This window comes from Pelophylax lessonae (genome assembly GCF_965119305.1).
Source record: "Pelophylax lessonae genome assembly, chromosome: 8".
Lineage (NCBI taxonomy): Eukaryota > Metazoa > Chordata > Amphibia > Anura > Ranidae > Pelophylax > Pelophylax lessonae.
The window spans coordinates 14,888,072-14,906,747 of NC_138775.1; the positions used below are offsets into that span (position 1 = coordinate 14,888,072).

Below are 18,676 nucleotides of genomic sequence, written 5' to 3' on the forward strand. Positions count from 1 at the left end.
ATAAGCATATTTTCCTTGAAATTATATGTGCAGTGTATGTGGTATGTGTTTATGGAATGATTGTATGATATATATATGTTATTTCTCACATTTCATCCATGAGATTAAAAAAAGATACTTCTTCGATGCAGCCTCACCAGTGCCCATCAATGCAGCCTCACCAGTGCCCATCAATGCAGCCTCACCAGTGCCCATCACTGCAGCCTGATCAGTGCCCATCACTGCAGCCTGATCAGTGCCCATCAATGCAGCCTCACCAGTGCCCATCACTGCAGCCTCACCAGTGCCCATCACTGCAGCCTGATCAGTGCCCATCACTGCAGCCTGATCAGTGCCCATCAACTCAGCCTCACCAGTGCCCATCAATGCAACCCCACTAGTGCCCATCAATGCAGCCTCACCAGTGCCCATCAATGCAGCCTCACCAGTGCCCATCAATGAAGCCTGATCAGTGCCCATCAACTCAGCCTCACCAGTGCCCATCAATGCATCCTCACTAGAGCCCATCAATGCAGCCTCAACAGTGCCCATCAATGAAGCCTGATCAGTGCCCATCAACTCAGCCTCACCAGTGCCCATCAATGCAGCCTCACCAGTGCCCATCAATGAAGCCTGATCAGTGCCCATCAACTCAGCCTCACCAGTGCCCATCAATGCATCCTCACTAGAGCCCATCAATGCAGCCTCAACAGTGCCCATCAATGAAGCCTGATCAGTGCCCATCAACTCAGCCTCACCAGTGCCCATCAATGCATCCTCACTAGAGTCCATCAATGCAGCCTCACCAGTGCCCATCAATGCATCCTCACTAGAGCCCATCAATGCAGCCTCACCAGTGCTCATCAATGCAGCCTCACCAGTGCCCATCAATGCAGCCTCACCAGTGCCCATCAGCGCAGCCTGAACAGTGTCCTTCAATGCAGTCGGATCAGTGTCCATCAATGCAGCCTGATCAGTGCCCATCAATGCAACCTGATCAGTGCCCATCAATGCAGCCTGTTCATTGCCCATCAATGCAGTCGTTTAAGTGCATGGGGATTAGAGAGAGGAGCGCCTCGGAATACACAGAGCGGAGATCTCCCGCTTACCCGGCACAGCCACTGTCATACAAAGTCATACGAAGCCCCGCCTCCTGTACCAGCTTGTATGATAGACATCACCAGTGTTCCAGGTAAGCGGGAGATACCCGCTCTGTGTAATCCAGCAGCGCTCAGCCCCCCCCCCCCCCGCTCCACTCAAGGCAGCCCAGCGGAAAGCGGAATTGTGGTAGGGCCGGCAATGGGTGCCTACCCTCTGCCCCCCGTTCACGGTGCACCCACCCAGGGTCAAAACCGGGTACATACTTGGTCCAGGGACAGTGTCCTCATTCCGGGGACTGTCCCCGCAAACCGAGGATGTCTGGTCACCCTATCCTATTGGGATGCGTTGGCATTGCAGGCAGTTCAGACAGCCTTTTTCCTACATTTTTCATTTGAACATGAGTTTGAGCAGCGCTGCATTAAACGCAAAAATAAAGGCAGTGTTGGGCAAGGAGCCCCTCTACATCACCCTTTATGGTCGGATTGGAAGGTAAATGGGTGACCAAACACAACGTAAAGTTTTAAAAATCTTGCGCACGTGCAAATCTCATCTTCCTGCAATTTCCGCACCCTCCAGTCAATCTTACTGAGGTTTAGCAGATTGTCCAATTAGGGGGGATTGTGTGATTCTTAGTAAGATCAATGCGTTCAGGACATCGGCTGTGATGAGCCTGATGAATGGCCCAGCACGTTATCTATCCTTATTGATCCATGAAGAGCTAAACAAAAAATCTATAGACGAATCTTCGCTCAGCCAGGTTCTCCCCATTACACCATTTGCTGTTCCATGGAGGGTATCGAAAAAACATCTCCACCGTATTAACTTCCAGAAATCAGTTCATTAAGTAAGAGCTCAGCTCAGCTCCATTACCATTTAAAGTGAACCTGTGCAAGCTGCAAGTGGAGACTTATTTTTTTTAAAGAGGAAGTAAACTCTTCCTTTTTTTTTTTTATTCCCTCCAAAATAAATGCATAATGTGCTAGTATGCATCCTAGCACGTTATGTGACACTTACCTCCAAACGAAACCCTCGTCGTCCCCGCTGGCAGCCGCACCCATCTTCGCCCATCTTCCTTCCAGGTCTGCGGACTCCAGCTATGCTACTGGCCGGGAGACGCGGGACATCACTCCCGCGCATGCGCACGGGAGCCGTTGGTCACGGCACAGGGCTCTGAAGAAACGGCACGGGCGGCCATTCCTTCAGAGCGCATGCGCTGATGACGTCATCGGCTGCACGAAATGTAAATATCTCCTAAACGGTGCAAGTTTAGGAGATATTTACAGCACCTATAGGTAAGTCCTATTATAGGATCACCTATAGGTAAAAGTTATTAAAGTGGGTTTACAACCACTTTAACCACTTAAAGACCGCCCGCTTGCCGCAGATGTACTGCGGCAGGCTGGCCTTCCTGTGTGAACCGATGTAGCCCTATGTCAGTTGCGCGCCTGCAGCTAGGGGGCAAAAGGGAGAAAATCACTCCTTTTCTTAAAGTTTATGTAATCTTTAACTAGTTCCGATTTACTGCGGCAGGCTGGCCCTCCTGCGCGAACCGACGTAGATTTCCGTCGGTCGCGCACCTGCAGCTATATCAATTAGTAAATCTTGCCGATATTTTTGTGACGTCATCGCGTATGTTGCGCCACGCACCTCTGCACACTGGACAGCTCTTAGGCCGCCTCCCTCTGCCTCCTACAGTGTCTTACCTGCCGCTGCCACACTGGAGTCTGCATGGTCGGTTGGGAGAGTCGGGAGAAGAACAATTCTGCTACATCTAGTGAGTGCAGTGCCAGTGCCCAACAGCCTGACACACGTTCTGTATTCTATCTGTTCTGTGATAAATGATAACAGTGAGCAACAAACACTCTGACACATGTTCTATATCTCTCTGTTCTGTGACACAGCCGCTGCGGTCACCCACCCACCCAATCACCAACCACCCACAGCTGCCCAGTGCCAGCCAGCAACCCAGTCCCACCAGCCAGCCAGCCACAGGCCCTGCCTGAGTCCTCCTCCTGAGTCCTGAGTGTACCAGCTCTCCAGCCATAGGCCCTGGGCCTGTACGTGCCAAGCCAGCCACCACACAGGGTGCCAGCCAGCCATCACAGGGTGCCAGCCAGCCACCCACCACACGGTGCCAGCCAGCCACCCACCACACGGTGCCTGCCAGCCAGACAGCCACCCACCCACAACAGGGTGCCAGCCACTACAGGGTGCCAGCCAGCCACCCTCCCACCACACGGTGCCTGCCAGCCAGACAGCCACCCACCCACAACAGGGTGCCAGCCACTACAGGGTGCCAGCCACGCACCCACCACACGGTGCCTGCCAGCCAGACAGCCACCCACAACAGGGTGCCAGCCACCCACCACAGGGTGCCAGGCAGCCAGCCAGTCACCACAGGGTGCCAGCCATTTTTTGTAAGCCTAAATTAGTGCCTGCCTCTGCTTGACTCTATCTTTTTTTCAATGGAAATGGATTGAGATAGAAAAATTTTAAGTGTGGTCTGGGAGTTTTTCTCTTCTCCAGCAGCAGGAAAATCAGTAGCACTGTGCAACACATGCAAAAACAATGTGAGCATGGGATCAATAACTGCAAAGACCAAAAATACGTCTAATCTTTGGGCCCATCTAAGAGTTCATCATTTTGAATTGTATCATGCAGGACAGAAAAAACAAAATGAATCACAGGGTGAATCATCCCTATCCCAGGCAACAATAACAGATATGTTTCAGAAAAAAAAACAGGTGGCAAAAATCTGATGGAAGATCACAACTGCTGGACAGAGTAATCACTGAGATGATGGTGACTGATAACCAGCCATTTACAATAGTGTCTGACTCTGGATTTAAGCGGTTGATGTCCATAGTTGAGCCAAGATACACACTGAAGAGTGACAAGTTTTATCAAACTGAAATGCTGCAAAAGATTCACCAAAAGGTCGTTGACAAAGTAAAGACTATGCTGCAACCAGAGAATACTGGCAACTCACTGTCATTCACGACGGACTGCTGGTCAGGACAAACAGAATCACTAATGAGTCTTACATGCCACTTCATTGACATTGGATGGACAAGAAGGCATTTGGTATTGAATACAAAAGTGATGCGAGGATCCCACACTGGGGAGTACATTAAAGAAAATTTTCTAGGCATGCTAGAAGAATGGGGAATCAGCAAAGACCGGGTGATGCTTGTGCTGCGAGACAGTGGAGCGAACATGGTTAAAGGTATGAGACTTGCTGAAGTGTCAGACCTCAGTTGCATGGCGCACACCCTCCAACTGGTGGTAAATGATGGTCTGTCACACCAGAAAGCTTTGCTGGATATTATTACCATGCTGAAGTGCGTAGGCCATTTCCACCATTATATTCTTGCCAAGCAGCAACTGGGGTGCATTCAGGAAGACCTTGGCCTACCCAAAACAACTTGATACAGGCTGTTCCAACACGATGGAACTCAACGCTACACATGTTACAAAGGATGCTGGAGCAGAAGCGAGCTCTCACCATATATTCTGGTGAATATGGACTTGGAGGACATTCTTGCCCTACTGCAGATCAGTGGGACATAGTAGGCAACATTATAGAGACGCTCCTACCCATTGAGGAAGTGACACTGGAGGTGAGTCATTACAACTCATCTGTTTCCTCTGTGATCCCATGTGTGAGAGTCCTGAAGATGCTTCTTCAACAGAATGAAGGACCCAACACACGTGGCATCAAAGCATGTAGGCAGGCCATGAGGGACAGCCTCGCCAAAAGGTTTGAGAAGCATAAGGAGAATAAAACTGTTGTGCTTGCATGTCTTTTGTATCCTCGATACAAGAACCATCCTTTCTCCTCTGAAGATGTATTGGCCAAGGCAAAGCAAAGGCTGACAGAAGATATTCAACAGAAGGTGCAGGAGGTTCCTCCTGATGAAAAGAAAAGTCAAGGACAAGAAGAGCAGGTTTCTGATGTGGAAGAGCAGGATGCAGGAGAAAAATGTCTCAAAAGATAATGGACAGAAGAGAAAATTCATTGTGATCAAATAGATGCAATGTTCAGCGTTTTATTGGGGCCTCATGCAGAGGATTCATCAGAATCTGCAATAATGAGCCTGGATGATGAACTTTATCTCTATTTGAAGGAACCAGTAGCTGACAGAAGAAGTGATCCTCTTCAGTGGTGGAAAGAAAATGAGGCACGCTACAAAAGACTTGCTTCTCATGCTAGAAGATACCTTTCTGCTCCTCCTTCCTCAGTACCAAGTGAGCATGTTTTTAGTGAAGTGGCAGCAATTTATGAAAAGAAGCCGTTTAACCACTTAAGCCCCGGAAGATTTTACCCCCTTCCTGACCAGGGCCTATTTTGCGATTCGGCGCTGCGTGACTTTAACGGACAATTGAGAGGTCGTGCGACGCTGTACCTAAACAAATTTGACATCCTTTTTTTCCCACAGAGCTTTCTTTTGGTGGTATTTGATCACCTGTGCGATTTTTTGATCATGCGCTATAAACAAAAAAGAGCGACAATTTTGCAAAAATAACAATATTTTTCACATTTTTTTTAAATGAAATTCCCCAAAAAAAAATGTGAAAAAAAAAAAATTTAACATTTTTGGCAAATTTGTTTTCTGCTACATATGCTTTGTAAAAAAAATCACAATAAGCGTATTTTGATTGGTTTGCGCAAAAGTTATTGCGTTTACTAACTAAGGGAAAGATTTTTGTCATTTTTGTTGTTTTTTTTTTTAACGAGTAATGGCGGCAATCTTCGATTTTTTTTGCGGGACTGCGACATTGCGGCAGACAGATCGGACCCTTGACTGACATTTTTGACACTTTTGGGGGTCCCAGTGGCATTACTACAGTAATCAGTGCTATAAATATGCACTGTTACTGTAAAAATGACACTGGCAGGGAAGGGGTTAACTTTATTGGGGAAGGAGGGATTAAGTATGTCCCTAGGGGCGTGTTTCTAACTGTGATGGGACATGGCTACTGGTGTAAGAACAGAGATCAACGGTCCTACATAGTAGAACCGTCTGATCTCCATTTTTACACAGGGGAGAATGACAGGCGGCTTTGTTTACATTAGCCGCCTGCCTCTCTCCCTTCACGGCGAACGATCGCGAGCGACCAGCGGACATCGGGTCATTGTTAGGGAACGAGCCGGGCCGGGCGCGCGCCTCGCCCGCTATTGGCTCACAAGCTAGTGACAGGCTAGTGACGTACCGGTACGTCACTTTGCCTGGCCGGGGCTGACCGCCGCAGTATATGTACTTGCGGCGGTCGGCAACCGGTTAACTGGTGAACATGCTGAAATGTTCTGCTTTCTGCACTATAATATTGTTCTACTTAACTGGGAGTATTGATTTGAAAGTGTAGCTAGTCTATACTGTAGTGTCTGTCCACCACCAGTCCAGTCTGTCTAATCCACTGTCTAGCTTGTGTCTTTCTATTTTTTTCTAACAGTTTTGCACTGACTGCACTCAAAAAAATAGAGTGCCCTACTGCAGAGGTAGTACACACAGTCCAATCCACTGTGTAGCTGTTGCCTTGCTTTTCTTCTAGCAGTATTGCACTGGCTATTGCCTTGCTCTTTTTATAGCAGTTGTGCGGTGTGTATTTTATTTTGTAGCTGTTGTTGTTGCCTAGTTTTTTTTCCTAGCAGTTTTGCGCTGACTGCACTGCAGTAGTGAATTAAAATGTTTATATTGCAGCGAGTGAATCCACTAACTGCAGCACTTTATTATACATGAATGCACAATCAGATGATGTGAAATGCTAATGTCCAACTCCTTGCAATTGAAGTTTTCCTTCATGCAGTTAAGGCGTGAAGAACGAGCACTTAATGTTAAAAATGTTAATAAATAATGATTAACATGTTTGTTAAGAGTCAGTTCACACTATGGCGACACGACTTCGGGGGCGACTAGTGAAGTCGCCATGCTCCGCGACTTCGGCGCGACTTGCACGGACTTCACATAATGGAAGTCAATGCAAGTCGCTCCGACTTCGGTCAAAAGTAGTACAGGAACCTTTTTCTAAGTCGGAGCGACTTGAGTCGCTCCTATTAGAACGGTTCCCATAGCACAGAATGGAGCACGACTTGTCAGGTAGTGTGAACCAGCAGTAAGAGATTTGTGTCGAATTTTGTGTTTTTTTGGGGTAATTTTTACATGTGTGAAAATATCAGCCAATATCGGCCGATACCGATATGCGATAGGCAAAATATTGGTATCGACATCGAAAAAAGATATTGGTCGATCACTAGTATTAATGATACTATAGGTAAAGCACAATATGCCCCAGGAGTACTTATTATCCATGTTAATTCACTGATGTGCATTTAGGGGCATCATTTAACCTCCCCCCGCCTGTGCTATAGCCGAAAGACGGCCACAGCGTGGACCTAAATTGCCGGGAGGGCGTACATTGAAGTCCTCCCGTGCACGAGCGGCCTGCGCGCTCCCTGCGGAGCGCGCCCGGCTTGCTCTGTGATCAGTGAGTCCATGAGACTCGGCTGATCACAGATTGGAGGAAGGGGGCAATCCCGCCCCTTTACACGTAATCAGCTGTCAGCCAATGACAGCTGTTCATGTGAAGTAAACAGCAGCCGACGATCAGCTGTTTTTTTCTCCTCACAGTATCAGTGTGAGGAGAAAAATAAAAACATTCGCCAGCTGCTGTCAGAGAGACATCAATCCCGAAGAGGAGAGGGCAAATTGTGCCCACCAGTGCCACCTACCAGTGCCCACCAGGGCCATCTGCCAGTGCCCACTAGTGCCACCTACCAATGCCCACCAGTGTCCACCAGCGCCACCTACCAGTGCTCTGTACCGATTGCTCTTGTGTTCATTCTTAACTGAAGCATAGGAAACTATGGGTGTGGTCACACTTGAAGTTGCTGCTACTATTTGCCATTCACCCATACAAATTTATGAATATCCATATACGTCTGGAATTTGTCCAGACGTTTAGGAGGGGCAAATTTCAAACCCTTATCCAAAATCGATTTTTCTGAGTCAGTCAGTTCCCCCCAGGTTTCAAACAACTCCAGTTACCCTGGTTGGGGTTTTCCCAGGGTCATGCAAGGGCTAAAACGCCCGGCCGACCCACAAGAGGAACTATAGGAGGTAGGCGTTCTCAGCTCAAAAAAAGCAAAAAGTTAGCAGGTGCGGGGATATTCAAATTGAGCAAGGTGGAACTGACTGACGTATATGGATATTCATAAATTTGTCCGTAAGGTAAATATTAAGAGGTATGTTTTGAGTAACCCTGTTAAGGATAACCGCGTTGTCAGTACTGAGTTTCATCACTCCGGACTTTCCAACGCATCATTATTCAATCCTCCCGGTTCTCTGGCCCCATCCTTAAGGGTATTCAAGGATGTTATGTTGAGGGATTTGGACAAAATCCGGATACATAAGACCTCCTTGTCTGCTGACCTACAAAAGGGACTGGATTATTTGTGTGCAAACAAGAATTTGGTCATTAGGCCGGCAGACAAGGGGGGTGGTATTGCTGTTTTGGATAGGAAGGACTATGAGGCAGAGATGCAGCGGATTCTAGGGGATAAACACACGTATACCTTGTTATCTAGAGGTCCTAAGTCCTCCTATAAAAAGACTTTAGAAGGCATTGTGGATAGAGGTTACAACTCTAGTATTCTCAATAGCAAGGAGAGGGCATTTTTGGTACCTAAATGCCCCCGCACCCCCGTAATTTATTACCTCCCCAAATTACATAAGAGTCTGGTTTCCCCCCGGGTCGTCCCATAGTCAGTGGTATAGACTCTGTGACGTCCCGGGTGGGGAAATACATAGACTCTTATCTACAGCCTTTATTTCAGGCCACCCTATCTTTTATCAAAGACACTAGACATGTCATTAATCTTTTGTCAGGATTACCACCTACAGATCATCTTTGGCTGGTTACAGCAGATGTTTCCTCCCTTTATACCGTAATACCACATGAAGTTGGTCTCAATGCCGTCAATATGTTCTTGGAACGGGATTCTGATTTACATGAGGCCCAGATTTCTTTCATTATGGAACTACTTGATTACGCGACTCAACACAACTACTTCTGGTATAATGGTCAATTTTTTAGACAGATCACCGGTGTGGCCATGGGGGCCAAATATGCTCCATCTTTGGCCAATCTGTTCATGGGCCAGTGGGAGGAGGACGTCATCTATGCCCGCCGCAGGTCACAGATCTTGCTGTGGGCTAGGTATATAGATGACGTCCTCCTCCTGTGGGATGGCACACACAGTGATTTGACCATGTTTTTGGAGGAACTTAACTCCAATGATAGGGGCATACACCTCAATTATGAATGTAGCCAAACACATATCAACTTTCTGGATCTCAACATATCTATTAAGGATGGTCAGTTTGTTACTTCCACCTTCTTTAAACCAACCGACAGGAATTCTTATATTCCTGTCGATAGTTGTCATCATGCCACTTGGCTGCGGGCTATCCCCAAGGGACAGTATCTCCGCATCAGGTGGAATTGTTCTGATCCTCAAGATTTTGAAACACAAGCACATATATTGACCACTAGGTTCCTTGACAAAGGATATAGCAGTGGTTTCCTGCAACATGCCTTGTCTGAAGTAAGGTCAACGGACAGACTTCACTTATTAAATAATTCAAAAAATACAGAGAAAGTTTGTTCTTTTTATTTACCATTTGTTACATCCTTTTCTAGCCAGCATATGATAATTAAAAACCTCATAGGACGCCACTGGCACATTCTTAACAATGACTCCATCCTTCGGGACAACTTGCCTGCTAAGCCGAGGGTTGTTTTTAGGGGTGCCCCATCCTTGAGAGACAAGGTCTCCCCAAACATCTTGGAGCCCCCTGCCCCCAAACCAAGTTTTCTGCAGCATCTCACGGGCTATTATAGATGTAATAGATGTCAGATCTGTAGCTTGAACTCTAATAAACGAAGAAGGATACAAGACTTTGTCTCTCAAAGTACAAGGAGGAGACACAACATAGAACCCTTTATATCCTGTACGACCACTGGGGTGGTTTATTTACTCCAGTGTCTGTGTGGACACCAATATATAGGGAGGACTAAGCGCCCCCTTAACGTGAGACCGAATGAACATGTGGCAAATATTCGAAAAGGTTTTGCCAATCATTCAGTCTCCAAACATTACGCTGAGGCCCACAACAAGGATCCTAGACATACCCTCTTTTTGGGCATTGATAGGTTTGTGCCTCATTGGAGGGGTGAACCCCTGGTAAGGGGCATCTCTAGACTTGAAATGGCATGGATCTAGCGAGTAAAAACATATGTGCCATGTGGTTTAAATGTGGATGTGGAACTGAATGCGTTTATAGACAATGCCTAGTCAGTCCTGTGTCCGGGTTCTATTTATCTGACTCCATAACAATAGCTTTTAGCTGCAGATCTTTATAAATTTGGATATAGTATCTTGAGTTCCAGCTACAAATTTGCTTTTTTTCTATGTAGAAGCATTTTTATTTATATTTTTATTTAACATATTTACCGACAGGTTTGGAGGGCGGGTGTTGTTGTGTCTTTTTTCCATTTATGCATTGTTGGTAACATTCCAATTATCTGTGGGTTATATATATATACATTTGTTGGTTTTTTTAGTTTTTAATTTTTAATTTAAGGGACTTGGTGTCCTTGAGGGCGATGGGTCTACTTATGGCGTCTGATTTCTTGTGGCGGACCATAAGTTGGTACTTACGAGAATGCTCTAGGTAGACACAAAGTATCTTATAACTAAGACATAAATTCACAGATGCGATATTTAGTGAGATATGGTTTTTTAACATATTTCATTTTAATTTAATCTCATTTAGTGAATTCTAATGGGATATAACAACTGTTGTTTGATATAATTTTTATATTAATATTCTATTGCATTGGGCATCCATGTCTGTTGAGTGTTACTCATTTGAATTTATTGCGCTTTCATCGGTTTTGACCAATAGATGGAGCCTGCCACAGTGGAATCATCCACTGTACTATAAACCTTAGACTGCTGGCACATTTAGGAATTTATGATGTAAAAGTGCCTATTCCACACTTAAAATCTGGTCTAGGTCATGTTCACAATATCTTGCACAACCTTTATTATACATTTGTTTTCAGTCCATTGATTTACACTGAATTCCTTCATTGATATGGGGGAATAGGCTTCGTAATTGCTGTTCATTTGAACCTATTGTGTTTTTTCATCTGGCCACTAGATGGAGCCCACTGCAATGGAGCCATTTAAAACAATAGGTTAAATTATACATTTTTCGCAACTTAGGGACTTATGGTGTTACGATGCTTATGCCCCATGTATCATATGACTCACGTTATGTTGATATAATCATTTGAAATTCGTTTTATTGTGACTTGGCTTCAGGCTGAATAGTCTATTGGTCTGTATTGCTTCCCTCTAGCAATATGGCGGAACAAGCCTCCCTTATTACCGGATATCCGGTTGAGCGGGGCTTAAGAGATGGCGTCAGCACGCCGTCCGCACCTTTGAAAATGTCTTCTAGGACGAAACGTCGTTAGGTCACGGCGTGCTGACGTCATCCCTGGAAGCATTCCAAGCGAGCGGATGTGCCTTGCCGTCCGGCCGGCGGCTTTACATGCTCTTTGATTTTAACAGAATGTAAGTGTGTTTCCTTTACTTAATAAAACAGTGTTTACGTTTTTACACTATTGGCGCTTTTTCTTTGTATTTGGGAATGGCTTTTGCCCATCTACTGGGAATATTGGCTCATCTGTTGGGATCATTATCAACTTTGACCCTGCTGAGTGAGGTTTATCTATCGGTGATTAATGTCGGTGGACTGGATCTGTTCTGATACCATACATTGAGCAATCGCTACCTGAGTCTGGTAAGGGGCCCTTATTGTCAGTGTTGGTGGTCCTGGTACACTTGGGAATTTGTCTCTATCTGCCTTGTCCATCTTCAATCTGGTAAGCAGCTTAGAAATCGGTGGTGGTTTTCTTTCACTTTTTCCATTATCCATCTCTGTTGTTCACTCATTTGGGGAGTGTCATTTATGCCTGCATACAAGTTTTTCTCTGGTAAGCAGTTCCACAACTGGTGACGGATACACACACTTCCTGCATGGTGCACTTTTAGGGTGTCTTAAGGATTAATACATATTGTTATGGTATTATGCTATGGCGGTTTCTTTTTTTCCATGACTCTGTGACTTCATTTCTTTGGAGTTCATCACATGTGTCTCTACAATCAAGTCCACTTCTCGTGATTTATTTCTGCAATCACTTATTGTTTGTTCGGTAAGCGCATCACCTATACGTTTCTGGATTCCTAAAGTGTGGATCTTAGTAGTCACATCAATTTGAAGATTATCCATTGTCATTAGGATCTACCTTCACACTAGGACTTGTTTTATTTTGGACATTGATTTTGTTCAATACACTTGAAGTTGCTGCTACTATTTGCCATTCACCTATAGCGCAGTTAATTCCACCCTTTTTTGTATTAAATGTATGAGATCCCTGTGCTCCCTATGTCACCTGCTACACATAGGTTGTGGGTCACACCCATTAAAAAAAAGTTTTAGGGGGTGTAGTAAGCAGGGGTTCCCACCATTCTGGCTCGATTTTGTATTTATTTTGGTAGCTGCTTTAGGATTATCTGGGAAAATTATTTTTCCAAAATTGTTAAGCCTTGGGGAAGTACCCAATTATGTTAATTTTCTGATCTGACTGTAATCCAGCGTTCTTTGGTTGACAACAGAAGAGAAAGTCACCCTTAACTTCTACAAACAACAAAGGAAAAATATAAATGTTACAACACTGCACAAAGAAGTAATAGAAATTGTATAATTCTGTAACAGGTAACGGCCGAGTGGTCAGAGGGCAGCTTTATCTTGAACTTTGCTAAACAGGTGCAGGGTAAAATGAATAATGCAGACAAGGTCAAAATGGCAACAGTGTGCATACAGTGCAGAATGATATTTACCCTGCCACCAGGTGGCGGGAAAGATCAGCTGATCAATATTGGCTGTCACAGTGGTCAGTTGATCAGCAGTCGGTCAGACCGGCTACCAATCATAAGCAGGGACCAAGAGCTAACTTTCACAGCTCAGTGCGGGGTACGCACAGTGACCAGGCTCTCAACAGAGAAATATCAGCCGCCGAGTGATGCATATGTGCGGCGTGTGAGTGTAAAGCCCACCTTTTTGCCTCTGGACATATGTGTTAGGTGGTCGTAAAGGGGTTAAATATAACTTGGGAATCACTGTTTCTTTAACTCAGCTTACTAACAATCGCAGTATTGATGACAAATCCTCTTCCACACATCTGCTAGCTGTTTACGAACTAGTCACACTGACAGGATTATAGTAAATGGCTGCTGGCGTCTCTCACCGACTAAGCCAGCCGCAGGGGAGAAAGGAATCGTTCAGGCGGTACAAGGCAGTTCATCCTTAACGTGCAAAAACTCCTTCTGACATGTTTCATTTAACTGGACGTCATTAAAGGACTTTACCTTAATAATGTCCAGGTGCACAAAACATGTTGGGAATGTCCCTTGATAATGTCCTTTTGGAAGAAACATGTTGGGAATGTCCCTCGATAATGTTTTCTTGGAAGGGACATGTCAGGACTGTCCCTTTGTAACGTCCAGTTGGATAAAACGTGTCGGGACTGTTCCTTGAAAAAGTCTAGTTGGAAGAAACAGGTTGGGACTGTTCCTTGATAACATCCAGTTGGATGAAAAACCTATCAGGACTGTCCCTTGATAATGTCAAGTTCGAAGAAACATGTGTGGACTGACACTTGATAAAGTCCAGTTGGATGAAACACAGAGGCGTAACTAGAACCTTCAGGGCCCCGATGCAAGAAACCATAAAGGGCCCCCCAGACCCCTGGCCGGGGCCCTTCCCTTCAAGCCCGGGGCTCTTCCCACTAATCCTGGGGCTCTTTACTCTCATTGCATGGCCTTTTATTATGGTCCCGCATCAGGATCCTTTCACAAGTTCTGCAGTGGGCCCCCTTCCTGCAATCTTGGGGCCTCCCCACAGTGGTGAAATGCCAGGGCCCGGTCGCAAGTGTGACCTTTGAGATCCTAGAGGTTCACCCACTGTTTTGCTACCGGGCCCCCTGGAGCATGGGGCCCGGTAGCGATTGCAACCCCTGAAACCCCAGTAGTTACGCCCCTGATGAAACATGTAGGGACAGCCCCTTGATAATATCCAGTTGGGCAAAACATGGTGGGACCGACCCTTGGTAACATCCAGTTGGATTAAATATTTCAGGCCAGTCCCTTGATAACTTCCAGTTGGATGAAACATGTCAGGACAGTCCCTTGATAACGTCCAGTTGAATGAAACATGTCAGGACAGTCCCTTGATAACATCCAGTTGGATGAAAAATGTCAACGTCCAGTTTCACTAAACATGTCACGACTGTACCTTAAAAACCTCAAATTGAACAAAACATGTCGGGACTGTCCCTTGATAATCTCCAGTTTGTCAGGACTATCAGTTGATATTGTTCAGTTGGGAAAAACATGTCAGGGCTGTCCCTCAATAACATCCAGTTGAATTACACATGTCAGGACTGTCCCTTGATAACGTCCAGTTGGATGAAAAATGTTTTACTAAACATGTCAGGACTGCACCTTGATAATGTCCAGCTGGACAAAACCTGTTGGGACTGTCCATTGATAACATCCAGTTGGACTAAACATGTCAGGACTGTTCCTTGATAATGTCCAGTTGGACAAAACATGTCGGGACTGTCCCTTGATAGCGTCCAGTTTAAAGAACATGTTGGACTGTCCCTTGGTAACGTCCAGTTTGAAGAAACATGTCAGGACTGTTCCTTTGGTAGCGTCTAGTTTGAAAAGGCATGTTGGGACTGTCCCTTGGTCACGTCCAGTTTGAAGAAACATGTCAGGACTGTGCCCTGGTAATGTCCAGTTTGAAGAAACATGTTGGGACTGTCCCTTTGGTAGCGTCAAGCTTGAAGAAACATGTCGGGACTGTCCCTTTGTAGCGTTCAGTTTTAAGAAACATGTCAGGGCTGTCCCTTGGTAATGTCCACTTTGAAGAAACATTTCATATTTGTCCCTTGGTAACGTCCAGTTTAAAAAAACATGTCAGGACCGTCCCTTGGTAACGTCCAGTTTGAAGGAACATGTCGAGTGTTCTGTTCTCACTACACGTATGCCCCAGGTGTGTACAGCTCAACATACAGCTAAACCTTTAATCCTATAGTAACCAGTCCTTTTGTAAATTCCAGTGAAAGAATGGTGGTCACATGAAACAGGTTACAAGTCAGATGGATATGCAAATAGGATTGTGAATAGGTGAAACTGTAAATAAAACAGATAAAGCATACAATCAGTATACAAACATAAACAATATATGCACTGAGTATATACTAACAGTTCTGAGCATACCAGCGATGCTTCCAAGGGGGGTTCAGGAATCTCCCACAGCAACCTCAGATGCTGTCTGGCTGTGTCCATGAGGTAAATCTAAAATGGAGATTTTCACAGAGAGGGTGGAACTAATATCCAGCAATAGAGAGCAAGAGATACCATAAAGTACTGTCCAACAATTGTATTTGTCACAGTGGCATCTTGTGGACAATATTGGTATTACAAGTTCCAATAACATTAATTACTTCTAAGCTGAAGGCATGACATTGGGACTATCCCTTGGTAATGTCCAGTTTGAAGAAACATGTCAGAACTGTCCCTTGGTAACGTCCATTTGGAAGAAAGATGTCATATTTGCCCCTTAGTAAGGTCCAGTTTAAAGAAACATGTCGGGACTGTCCCTTGGTAACGTCCAGTTGGAAAAAACATGTCAGGACTGTCCCTTGGTAATGTCCAGCTTGAAGAAACATGTTGGGACTGTCCCTTGGTAACGTCCAGTTTGAAGAAACATGTCGGGACTGTCCCTTGGTAATGTCCAGTTTGAAGGAACATGTCGGGACTGTCCCTTGGTAACGTCCAGTTTGAATGTACATGTCAGGACTGTCCCTTGGTAACGTCCATTTTGAAGAAACATGTCATAATTGTCCCTTGTTAATGTCCAGTTTAAAGAAACATGTCGGGACTATCCCTTGGTAATGTCCAGTTTGAAGAAACATGTCGGGACTGTCCTTTGGTAACGTCCAGTTTGAAAAAACATGTCGGGACTGTCCCTTGGTAACGCATGTCAGGACTGTCCCTTAGTAACATCCAGTTTGAGGGAACATGTCAGGACTGTCCCTTGGTAACGTCCAGTTTGAAGGAACATGTCAGGACTGTCTCTTAGTAACATCCAGTTTGAAGAAACATGTCAGGACTGTCTCTTGGTAATGTCCAGTTTGAAGGAACATGTCAGGACTGTCCCTTAGTAACATCCAGTTTGAAGGAACATGTCAGGACTGTCTCTTGGTAATGTCCAGTTTGAAGGAACATGTCAGGACTGTCCCTTAGTAACATCCAGTTTGAAGGAACATGTCAGGACTGTCTCTTGGTAATGTCCAGTTTGAAGGAACGTGTCAGGACTGTCTCTTGGTAATGTCCAGTTTGAAGGAACATGTCGGGATTGCCCTTTGATAGCGTCCAGTTGGATGAAACATGTTAGGAGTGGCTCCTGCATGTTAAGAGCGAACTGCCTTGCACGGCCTGAGCATTTGCTTTTTCCCGTGTGATTGGCTTAGCGTGTGAGAGTTGTTAGCGGTTATTTACTATAATCCCATCAGCATGACTGTCTTGCACCACCTGAACACACCATTTCTCCCCTGAGGCTGGCTCAGTGGGTGAGAGGCGCTAGCAGATGTTTACTATAACTCTGTCAGCATGACTAGTTGGCAAGTCGCTAATAGATGGGAGGGAGAGGGATTGTCAATATCGTGGTCGTTAAGAAGCAGGGGTAATGGAACGGTGATCTCCAACTGATATTTGAAGTGGGGATTGAGAACAACTAAAGGTGAGTGCATTGATTTTAAAATGTTATAACATGTAATTACTATTATTACACTACTTGGAGTATCTTTTCTCTCTTTCTGAAGAGTTTACTACCGAAAAAAAGCCTTGTAGACCTCATTGCATTGAAGGTCAATGAGTTCTGGTGAGTGACCCTGCGGGGATGTACACGTGTCACAGCGGTGGACACTCTAAAGATGGGAAGGATACATTGTCCCTTGATTTGGGATATGTTGCGATTCTGCCCGCAATCTCAAATCGCCTTTTAGGTGCCATTATTCCTTACCGGCACCTCAAAAGGGATGCGATTCTCCCGCGATTGTGTCATGGCAATTGCTGCAAACCATGCCTTTAACCAGTTCTGGACCAGAAGGATTTTCCCCCTTAACCACTTAAGCCCCGGAGGATTTGGCTGCTGAAAGACCAGGGGGTATTTTGCAATTCGGCACTGCGTTACTTTAACGGAAAATTGCGCGGTCGTGCGAAGCTGTACCCAAATAAAATTGATGCCCCTTTTTTCCCACAAATAGAGCTTTCTTTTGGTGGTATTTGATCACCTGTGCGATTTTTATTTATTGAAGGTATAAACTCCGCGCAAAAGTCTCTATTTGGATGTGCAAAAGCAAAGATGTGCAAATATAGGTGACAATATGAAAATATAAATGTATAAAATACAGGTGTGTGGTAAATAAGAGATATATATAAAAAATATATATAAAAAAATATATATATATATATATATATAAAGGTAGTTGTAAGGCTGCAGCCTCCCAGAATATTAGTCCGGAGACTAAAGATAAAATGAATAAAAGATGGGTGTTGGCGCTACCTTAAGTAAATTGGAAATCAATGTGCAATGTAAACATATGAAGTGGTAACGCAATAAAGTGACAAGTGCAGAATTTGAAATATCACAACATATAAAGTGCACACTTAGAGTGATTATCGAATAAAGTGCTATCGTGCACGTGCAAAAAGTCCTCAACTGTACCAAACAGTATGGTATAAGTGCTATAGGTGCTAGTAGAAAGCCAATAAACTCTAGGATATAAAAAAAGTATGGAGACCCAGTCCAGATTGGCAGTGGTGTGCAACAAAAAGTTCAGCAGTCCGATATAGTGAAGTCTCTAGAGTCCAATGGCCATGTATAACGTGAAAGGTGTAAACCAAGGTGGGTAATCAGGTGGCAAAACACACTACCGAAAAGGTAAGGAGTGACCCCGTGCTGGGCGGTGAGGTGCTAGGTGATCCCTTCTGGTAGAAAAACTTACTCACCAGAAGCACCCGCCCCACGCAGGGGTATAAGGCGGGTGTATATCGATCAAAAGATCCCAATAGCTTCCCGCCTCCTGGGTCGGTAGGTCCTGGAAATGGTCTCGGCGGTCCTAACTGCGGGTATCCCTAGAATGGCAGAGGGTCCTAATATTCTCTTATGGGCCGGGGTTAGTCCGAGATGTCCACCAAAAAGGTCTCACAGCCGTATGCCAAGGGACAACAGATAGACAGGGCACATAGCGTAATAACATCTCAACAGGTTTATTTAATACATAAAGTGGAGAGGTACTCACATATAGAGCAGGTACATAAGCATGGATACGAGTGTGGAGCGGTGTACGGTCCAAGCCTCTTTCTCGATTCCACAACCGGAAGTGACGC

The 18,676-nt window shown here is 45.1% G+C and overlaps 1 protein-coding gene across 2 annotated transcripts in view; it reads left to right on the plus strand.

The window, feature by feature from the left end:
* TRH (thyrotropin releasing hormone) overlaps positions 1-18,676 on the plus strand; it is a 65,276-nt gene that overhangs the window by 27,005 nt on the left and 19,595 nt on the right. Inside the window, exon 1 of one of the 2 annotated variants that reach the window (XM_082265472.1) lies at positions 16,899-17,024. The exons of the other annotated variant lie outside the window; for it this stretch is intronic. The gene's annotated coding sequence lies outside the window, so the exon portion shown is untranslated. Of the gene's footprint in view, positions 1-16,898; positions 17,025-18,676 lie in introns of those variants that run through there. 2 annotated transcript variants of the gene reach the window in all.